The sequence below is a fragment of the Crocuta crocuta genome, unplaced genomic scaffold (genome assembly GCF_008692635.1).
Source record: "Crocuta crocuta isolate KB4526 unplaced genomic scaffold, BGI_CrCroc_1.0 scaffold282, whole genome shotgun sequence".
NCBI classification, from domain to species: Eukaryota; Metazoa; Chordata; class Mammalia; order Carnivora; family Hyaenidae; genus Crocuta; species Crocuta crocuta.
Window position 1 is genome coordinate 4,233,820 of NW_027529174.1, and position 10,148 is coordinate 4,243,967.

At 44.2% G+C, this 10,148-nt stretch overlaps 1 non-coding gene across 1 annotated transcript; it reads right to left on the reverse strand.

The window, feature by feature from the left end:
- Nucleotides 1–5,016: 5,016 nt before the first annotated feature.
- Nucleotides 5,017–5,170, reverse strand: LOC144226423 (small nucleolar RNA SNORA62/SNORA6 family). The gene has a single exon (XR_013333635.1). It is a non-coding gene; the product is annotated as a small nucleolar RNA SNORA62/SNORA6 family (small nucleolar RNA).
- Between the last annotated feature and the right edge of the window lie 4,978 nt (nucleotides 5,171–10,148).

Below are 10,148 nucleotides of genomic sequence, written 5' to 3' on the forward strand. Positions count from 1 at the left end.
GGGCTGGACTTCCACAGTCCCACAGTGACTCCCTTCTAACAAACAGTACATGGCAGAAAGGGTGGGATGATAGTTTTTGATACAAAAGGGCCACCTTCCATTTTTATGGCTCGCTCTCTCTCGTTCACTCTGGGAGAAGCCAGCTTCCATGCTGTGAGCTGTCCTATGGAGAGGCCCATATTACGTGGTGTCTCGGATCAACATCCAGCTGGGATGTGATGGCTGCCAACAAGCACATAAGTGAGCCTGGATGTGGATCCCACCCCAGCCAAGCTCTGAGATACAGCAGCCCTGGCCAACACCTTGACTGCAACCTTGTGAGAGACCCTGACCCAGAAGATGCAGCAAAGCCATGCCCAGATTCCTGCCCCACCGAAACTGGGAGATCACAAAGGTTTGTCATTTAAGTCACTATATTTTGGGATGAATTATTATTGAGAAACAGCTAATATAGGCTACTAGGCTTCTTCCATCTTGTTTCTCTGCCATTTTTGGGTGTTGCCCTCATTCACATGGTCCAAGATGACTCACTGGGATGCTCATATCCCAGCTGGAAGGAAGAGGGAAAGGGAACGGGAGGGCAAGCCTCTTATTTTTCAGGGCATAATTCAGAAGTTACATGCATTGCTTACACTCACATCTCACTGGCCAGAACTTAGTTGCATGGCTACCAAGGAGGATAGAGGAGGTGATCTTGTGCCCAAGTGAAAATCAGGGATTCTATTACAATGGGAGAATAGGAGAATGGGTCCTGGGGGATAATTAACAGTCTCTGCCACGGACACCAATGCCACAAATATTTGTTTGCTTTGTGTATGTGATGAGGCTACAGCCACATCTCTATGGTTCATGGAGGCTAGGATACACAGAGCATCATGAAGAACCCAGGAAGGTGAGAGATATGGAAACTCTCCACTGTTCTGGCACAGAGCATACATGGCAGGTGACAGTTTGCTGAAGTGATCCATGAGCCAGAAACCTAGTCCTTGTTTGTCATTTCCTTGGGTCACATAACTATTCAGCAGCAGAACCACTATGAACCCCAGAGCTTCTGCCTCCCAGCTCAGAGTTCCCTCTACTTCTAAATGGCAACTTTGAAGTACTTATTTTGAGTAGGACTAAATGTGTGGTATGAAAATGGGGGAGAGAATGACACACAGCAAGAGGCTCATGACAATCACTTGCAGACCTGGCATTTTTCCCCCCATACTAAACCAAAATGATTTGATTTCTAGCATCTAGTGAATATGATTCAAGCTCTTTCCATCACCATGAGCTCACCCGGTGCCATATCACCTGTGGATGTTCAAAACATTTTAATTCATTTGAAGAAGGCAGGTGAGAAGAGAAAGGATTTGTCTCTGCTATAATCCCCCAGAAAGAAATGAATATGTAAGGGACGATCCTGTGAATGTTATTTAAGAGTGGTGGGGTTTTCCTTTTAAAAGCATAGTACTAATGAAATCCTTTTTCTTGGAAGATTATCTCCACAGTAAAATAGAATATTGCACACAGAAAGCATCCAATAAATGTTCGTTAAATGAAATTATAGGCTCAATTTCTTTCTAGTAATTAATGACAGACACATAGAGAGGAAACTTATGTCACCCCCTGCCACTCCCTGTATCCATTCTCTCATTCATTTTTCAATCAGGAATAGAACCCCTAGATTTCAATGGCCACATTGGTACCCAGTGACAGACTGTCTTATTCACCTTCACTTGTGGCTTTGTGACCACATTTGGGTCAGTGGCATGTGAAAGGAAGTGATGCATGCAACATCTGAGGCATGTGTGGCAGTGGCATTTGGAGCAGCATTATTAGATCTAGAAACAGAAGCCACATATGAAGGAGGGTAGAGATTCTAACGCTCTAACCATGGATAAGCTCATGGATCAGAACCATCTGCATCCACAAACCCCTGCTTTGCTTTGGACTTTTACATTAGAAATTAATTTCCATTTTATTTAAGGCTTTGTTTTTTAGTTGGGGTCTCTTAGTTTGTACCTTCAATAATATATAAGGTTATGTATTATTACTAAGTTTGAGATACTGTTCAGTTGATAGTTTTTCCTTTCTTCTAAGACTGTGTACAATTTAAAAATGTTTAACCTAAAATGTATGAAGTATTTTAAGAGTTGGTTGCTAAAATTTCTCCAAGGTGATCCCTAAATAGAGTGAAGGACAGTCCACCACCCACTGCAAATCTACTCTTCTACTTTTCCTCAATAGATAATGACATGGATATTCTTCTATTACAGATATCTTTCCACTTTGTCAACTAGAGATTCTATTAGAAAATTCTATTAGAAAGTTCTATGTCTACACAAAATGTTCTGTGTGAAGGGTAGGTCTTTTAAAAGAAGGCACCCTGATGTGGTGCCTGGGTGGCTCAGTGGGTTAAGCATCAGACTTTGGCTCAGGTCATGATCTCACAGTTTGTGAGTTTGATCCCTGCCTCAGGCTCTCAGCACAGAGGCCACTTCAGAGCCTCTGTAACCATCCCCCTCTAGGTCTCCCCCCCCCCAAAATAAATAAACATAAAAGAAGGCAACCTGATTATATTTTATGAGTTAAGAGTATAAGAAATTCCACTTAGGTGATGTAAATTCTTATTATTTGAAAAGAACACATATATATTCCGATGGTCCCAAGGACATTGTGAGCACCCACAAAATATCCACTAAAAGTAATGAAATGACTTGCAAAATAGACACTTGGCCCTGTACTGACTATATTGAGTTTTCAGCCTGGCCATTTATTCCCAAGTACCATGCTCTCCCCATCACTTTCTGTATATTTGCCATGTGTTGACTTAAAAAAAACTTTTCAAATCAATTTAAGTACAGTTGACACAAAATGATACATTAGTTTCAGGTGCACAACAATAGTGATTCAACATCTTTGTACATCATCCTATGCTCCCCAAAGTGTAGCTACCATCTGTCACCAGACATTGTTATTACAATATCATCGTGTTGACATTTTAATGATAAATCCTTGACATATGGTCATGTTCTCTCTCTGAAGATCCAAGAAGTATCCTTGGCATTTGCTTCATCCTTTGTAGACCTGACTTGCTTCTACAACTATTATAATGTACCATCTTAGAATCATGTAGTGCCAGTCTGCCTTACACTTATGAACATATATGCAAGGAGAGTTATGTGTCTGTGTGTGCAGTGTATGAATATGAATTGAATGAATTGAACAACAGAAATTCTAACTAGGGTCAACCTTTTCTTTTCTTACCATTTTCTATCAGATAGTCTGAGGCTTGAATTATTCTTTGCTGCCTGTTGGGTGCAATCTCAGGAAGATCCAATAGCTTTCTTTTGGTTAACTTCAGATCTTAAAGTCCAGTCCTGCCCAGCATTAAAACTCTGAACCCAGTGAGAACTTTTCCTCCCCCTCCAGCTCTGACCTGCTTGGGCCAAGTGCCTGCAGTGAAAAGGACATTGCCTTTTTTTTTCTCCCTTCCTCGTTGCATCTCCTCATCCTCTTCCAGGTGTTGTTTTGCTCTCAGGGTCAGAATGGGGCATGTGTGTCGCGTGGGAAGTCAAGTGAATTAGGGAACGACAGCAAAGTTGTCACTGCAGGTTAACATTGAAGGCCTCAGCATGCTGCATGCCCCAAAGCCTCCTCTTTCTCTGGGTTTCTTGGGGCCCTCAGCACTGAGGATCTTGTATCTGAGGCTCCTTCGAGGCAATATCTCCTTTGACTGGCTGCAATTGCCCCCCACCCCAGTTTCTGGCTTCTGGTTCATTCTCTGTTGGACCCTCCAAGAGGCTTCCTTGTGCAGGATCCCTTGAGAGATGACCTACCAGCAGCTCCTTTCCTTAGGGGGCCACATTCGGCTTGGGAAACATGCGTGCATCCTTGCCCTCCCCATCCCAAACTCAGCAAGCTCCAGCCACTCTCAGGCAAGCTGCCACTCTACTCCACAGTCATGTTTACACATCTTAGATGGGACTATCAGCCTCCCCAAATTCCAGGGAACACAGATCATTTTCTCTAGCAGGTTGCTTTAAGGACCCCACTGTAGAGTCCTCATCAGCCTTTTCTCTTCATGTTGAACAAGAGAAGGATCTGGCTTAGATGCCCTACACACACAGTCCTGATGAGGGCTAGCCCTTTGGTTCATTTCTGACCTGGCCCCTCAGTGCAGGGGTTTCCATAATCCACCCATGTCCGTAAGAGCCATTTCCGTAAAAATCTTCTATCTGGTGGTGGGTGGTCCAATGGGCAGTTGCCAGCCATCTTGTGTCCAGCTGCCTGGAGCCATGGGCAGGGGCTGGATGTGTATAGAAAGAGGCCTCCCAGCTGCCCCTTGGACTATGCCATCATGTTAGCACCAGCAACATGCCAGGCCCTGGGAGTTCTGCATGGCAGAGCCAGGCTCGCAAAGAACCATGGCTCCAGCCTGGGGTGGGACAAACTGAGCTCAGTGAGGAGGCCCCACAAAGCCACCTGGGCATGTTCTGGCTTATGGCCCAGCAGACCCCCACCAAACTGAACACATACATTCAGTTTGCTTGGTGATTCAGTCACTGCTTACTGGTTAAATAAACTTGGGTGAGAATTTTTTTTTAACTTAAGATCCTTGCTTATTTCATCTATTGATAATAACACCTTTTCCATGTTGTGGTTGAGGGCCAAACTAGATGAACTTCTGTAGCTTCTTTCAGATCAGGTTTCTATTGGTGGCTGAGGCAGGAGGACTCAGGGCCCATTTCTCTCTGCAGCCAAACTGTATTTCAGCTTGCGTTTGAGAGGCGGTACAGTTATGGTTATGAAGGACCCAGACTCTGGAATCAAACTGCCTGAGTTTGATTCTGGCACCTTCAGTTACTAGTTGTACGACCTAGACCAAACAAGATAAGCATTGACTGATACGCATTCCCATTTCCTTTTCTGTTCAGTAAGGAGAATAACCCATAGTGTTCAGAACAGGGCCTGGCACACAGCAAGTTCTCAATAAAATGTCAGCTGCCAGTCTATATATGTGTTTTTTTTACTTGTAGCAAGAATTACTACCAAACTCCACTCATTGGGCCAGAGACCCTTGTGGTGGTAGCAAAAAACTTGCCCCTCATGTAGCACACCACCTACACTTGAGAGTTCATCAGCCAGCCAGTGGCCTCAACTCCAAGCTCTAACGATGTGCAGTCAGCTCTCCTAAATAACCAGAAGATGGTTGAGGTCTTCAGTTACACCACTGTGTTGTGGTTCTGTGTCAGCTTGCCTGGTCACAGATGCCGAAAGCCCAGCACACTTGTGTGTATGATACATGTGAAGTTGATAAAGATGCCGACTATGGACATACCAATCCTGATTGTGTCCCACCAAGACCCTGTAGCGTTATTTTAGGGACCCTTGGTTGTCTTAGCTCAGGCTGCTGTAACAAAATACCAAAACCTGGGTGGGCTTCAAAGGGTGAAGGAGAGCTGATGCATAGGGGTACATGTACCCCAATGTTCATAGCAGCACTCTCAACAATAGCCAAAACATGGAAAGAGCCTAGGTGTCCATGAACTGATGAATGGATCAAGAAGATGTGGTATATCTATACGATGGAATACTACATGGCAATGAGAAAGAATGAAATCTGGCCATGTGTAGCAACATGGATGGAACTTGAGGGTGTTATGCTGAGCGAAATAAGTCAGGCAGAGAAGAACAGCTACCATATGTTTGCACGTATAGGAGAATTGGGAGGAACTTAATGGAGGACCGTGGGGGAGAAGAAGGGGGGAAGTGGGGGGAAGAGGGAGGGAGGCAAAACCATGAGAGACTCTTTAATGTTGAGAACAAACTGAGGACTGATGGGTATGGGGAGGAGGTGAAGGAGGGTGATGGGCATGGAGGAGGGCACTTGTGGGGATGAGCACTGGGTGTTATATGGAAACCAACTTGACAATAAACTATTTGTAAAATAAAATAAAATAAAAGATTACTTGTTCACCTCCTGGGAGCTTCTGATTTAACAGATCTGGGATGGAGCCTGAAATTTGCATTTCTAATGGGTTTCTGGGTTACCCATGCTGCTGGTCTGGGGACCTCGCTTTGAGAACCACTGACTAGATTATATCCACCTTCAGCCAAATCCTCTCCTTTCCTATTTCTTTCAAGAGAAATCAGGGGCACACAGAGTGGGCTCCTTCACCTTGACCTTATGCATTGCACTGAGGTTTTCAAGGATGATAAAGGAGTACATCTGCCTGTAGAGGTCTGCATGAATAGCAAGCAGAAGCTATTCACTGTAGAAAAAGAAGTACTAAGTCCTCAACTTTGGGGGAAGGAGAGGAGGGGCCTCCACTCTACCCTTCTTCCAACTGACAGCCACATGTTCCCAGGCAGGAAAGTTTGCCCAGTTTTGCCTGAACTTCAAAGGAAGGTCTGTTTGCCAAATGTCTGCACGTCCTGAGCAGTCACGGAGTCCAGGAGCCCCTGGAGTTGCTGCAGCATCAGGACAATTGTCTTACCTTGGCAGAGAGTGACACCAGCGTTTCTGTGCTGCCCCGTGTCCTGGGCAGGACCTTGGGCACAGAGGAACAAATACTGTGCTCCTCTTATGTAACCCAGCAATACAGCTGTGAGGGCTCAATGCACGGCACGTCTGAACTGCATTTGAAGCACTTCGGGGGGCTCACAGACAAATATTTTTGGAATGACTGTGAGGAAAGGCCCAGCTGGAGGGGTGCTGGGATTTCAGAACGGTTCCCGGTCACTGCTGTGCTCACTGTCGTCTTTCAGCCCCAAGGAGTTGGTTGGGCAGGAGGAGGCAGCAGATTTCTTCCTGGGGTTGGCCTTCCCTTGCCTTACCCACTTTGCCTCATGGGCAGTTTGGAGATGGTTGGCACCACGAGTGTTTGCTGAACGGAAGTCTATGGAAGGCATCGTTATGGGAGCTACTCTTCAGGAAGCTTCCCGGGTGTAAGACCTGTGTGGCCTCAGTGGGTCACATGCTCAGAAGGGTCCACACCCACTTTTGTATTTTACAGTCACTGTCTTGAAATTCTGAGCAATTTTTGAAGGGGCCCTAAATTTTCCTTTTGCACTGAACTCTGCATATCATATCGGTGGTTTCGAGGAGTAGTCTCAAACAGAGAGTAAGAACAGAGGTGTGAGGGAGGAAATGGATTTTGATCACAGCTCTTACATCAAGTGAGATTTCAGTTTTACTCTCCTGAAACTCCGGAAGCTATGAGGATGGACTACTCAGGCTCCATAACCATAAGTCAGTCCACTCAACTTCTGACTTCCTAGAAGCTTCTTTGATGAATCTTATCGAGTGTGAAGACTAGGGTGGTGAGTAGAATCAGGGAGAATTTTATCTCCTGTGAGGATCTCATTTCTCAATGAGCATGCGGGGAGGAGAGAGATCTGGCCGCTCTGAGTCAGTACGTTCAGATGGAATTTCTAATAAGGTGTCATCCTGTAGTGGGATCATCACTTTTCCAGAGCACTGGCCCTACTGGATACCGCATTCCCTCATGGCACTTGGTGTATGGTTGGTGCCCTCATTTTTATTGTCGATGACGATGATACTGACCATGAACTCAGGTTTCCTCTTCATTTCCTCTGGATTCCCACAAAACGAGGACCACCTATCACCCTGAAAGATCCTTCCTAGTGAAATTGCAACTGCTTACTCTCCAAATTGCTCTCTTCAATCCAGGCGGGGAGTCAACCCCAAACAAACCAAATAAATCCTCCAGAGGTATTTGGAGCCCCTAGCTGTACTGGTTAGGGGCTGTTACTCCAACAGTGCTGTGTAGTAAACCATCCCCAAACTTCACGACTTAGAACAACCACAACTTTCTCTCATAAACCTATCAGTGAGCTTCACTGATCAGGGCTTGGCTTGGCTTGGGAAGCTCTGCTTCAGGCTCTGGGTCCAGCTGGACTTCTTTGGGGGGCTCTCTTCTTAAATGTGTTCTGAGCCAAATGTGTTCACTTGGGGGCCCAGAATGAAAGGTGGCAATTATGTAGGGGAAGCTCCTCTCAGGGCTTTGGCAAAAGTACAAAAGGGCAGGTGGAGATACTAAAGGTCTCTTCAGGCCTAGACTGAGAATTGTATGTGTTACACCTGTTCACATTTTATTGGCCAAAGTAGATATATGAGCAAACTCAAATAGGCAGGGAAGTATTCTTCACCAATATGAAGTCAAGGCAAGGATGTGACTGTAGAGGTAAATCCAATTTACCACACTAATTCCATTTTCTAAAATACTCTCCCTGTACTTCAGTCATACCATGGGCTATTATTTTTGAGCACAGAACATCAAGAAGATGTTAACTAATCAGGTGACAAGCAAATATCAAATGAAATTGTATGGAAATATATCCCCCATAGTCTAAAATACTTGGGTTTTACCATGTAAGCCATATTCCTGGACAATATGGGGCACCTGGGTGGTTCAGTTGGTTCAACATCTGACTTTGGCTCGAGTCATGATCTCATGGTTGCTGAGTTTGAATTCTGCATCAGGCCTTATGCTAAGAGCTCAGAGCTTAGAGTCTGTTTTGGATTCTGTGTCGTCTTCTCTCTCTGCCTCTCCCCTACTTGCTCTCACGTGCACCCTCTTTCTCTCTCTCTCAAAAAAAAAAAAAATAAATGTTTTAAAACATTAAAAAAATCTCCTGGAGAATGTATGAAAATGTAGGTAGTCTATCCCAGATGGTATGACAAAGAGAACTTGGCTTTAGGAATCTGCATTTTCATAAGCACCTCAAATGAAATGGGTCCATGTGTGGGAGAAACGGTCTTAGTCCTAACTTTACAATTAAGCTAATCAGTACTAGGATGCTATTAAACATGGTCAGAGGTGGTGAACTTTCTAGTGATGGGAATTTAGTAAACTTCTACACAAATGAATTATTTTTGTGATCTCCCATATCCTCTTAGTTTCTACATGAAGTAAAGTCTTGGCTATGTCACTGACTATTGGCTTTGCAAGTAGCTTCTCAGCACATATATTTTCATGTCATCTTTAGATTCTGAAAATGAGCCTTTTGTGGTTGTGCCTAACTGTAAGGGGATCAATTATTTTTGATCATTCAGTAGTCATTCATTTTCTTTGGCTATGTCACTTTGATTTGCTTCTGGTAATCACACCTTCCCTTCTTTCAGTCAATATCTTTATATCATAGCTGACCCCAACGGTCATTGGCCAGCTCTGGTTCCAAAGGAAGGCACATGAAGTCATTGCGAGTCTTGTGAAGAGCCACATTTCTCAGTCTGGACCACATCTCTGTCTGCAGTTTGCTAAGCTGGTAGAAAAAAGTCTGGAGCTGCTGGTTCTTATCTTGGCCACCACAATAGCTAAAGCCTGCCTTAGAGTGAAGTCAATACAAAGGAATGCAAGCAAAGGATTTTAGCAACAACTCTGAGCACCTGAATCTAACTGTGCCTGAAGATGTATTTCCTGTCCCTTCCTTCTCACTGTGTAAGCCAATGCATGGTCTGTGTTTAAGCTAGTATGAGTTTGGTTTCTTCCACTTGCAACTGATAGAGTCCTGACTGATATATCATAGTCTTGATGGTGTGACCAAAAGGACCACAAACAACTGAGACTGACCGGAGCTGGGCAAAGCCTAGAATTCATTCAGCTAGCCAAACACACACACACTCACACACACTCACACACCCCCCCCACAAGGTGTGTTCTGGTAACTAGACCAGACTTGGCGACCAAACTTCATTAATAGTTATTGAGGACTTCAAAAGCAAAGTAGACTGAAAAATGAATATAGCTATTAAATATATCTGTGTATTCTAAGCAAGGCCTAATCACAGTATTAAAAATTACTTATAATGACATCTGCAGTGACAGTTACATTTTCTCTCCACCACCACCCCGCTCCCCCTCTTGCCAGTAACATTTGCAGTGGCTTCTTCCAAGTATTGCATAAAAGAATCTCTCTGAAATAATTTCTTTTTTTCTGTTTGGCTGTGATGAAAAGACAGAAGCCTAAGTTTGGACAGCAGGAAATAATGCATCACTTTGAACATGTTGTCTTTCTGTTATAAATATGATGATATGGTTAGGTGGGACAGTTTCAAAGAGACAGGATGTTACCTAAAACATTTATAAAGCTGTGGTTAAAATAGTCTCCTTAAACTACCTTTTCAACTCATGGAG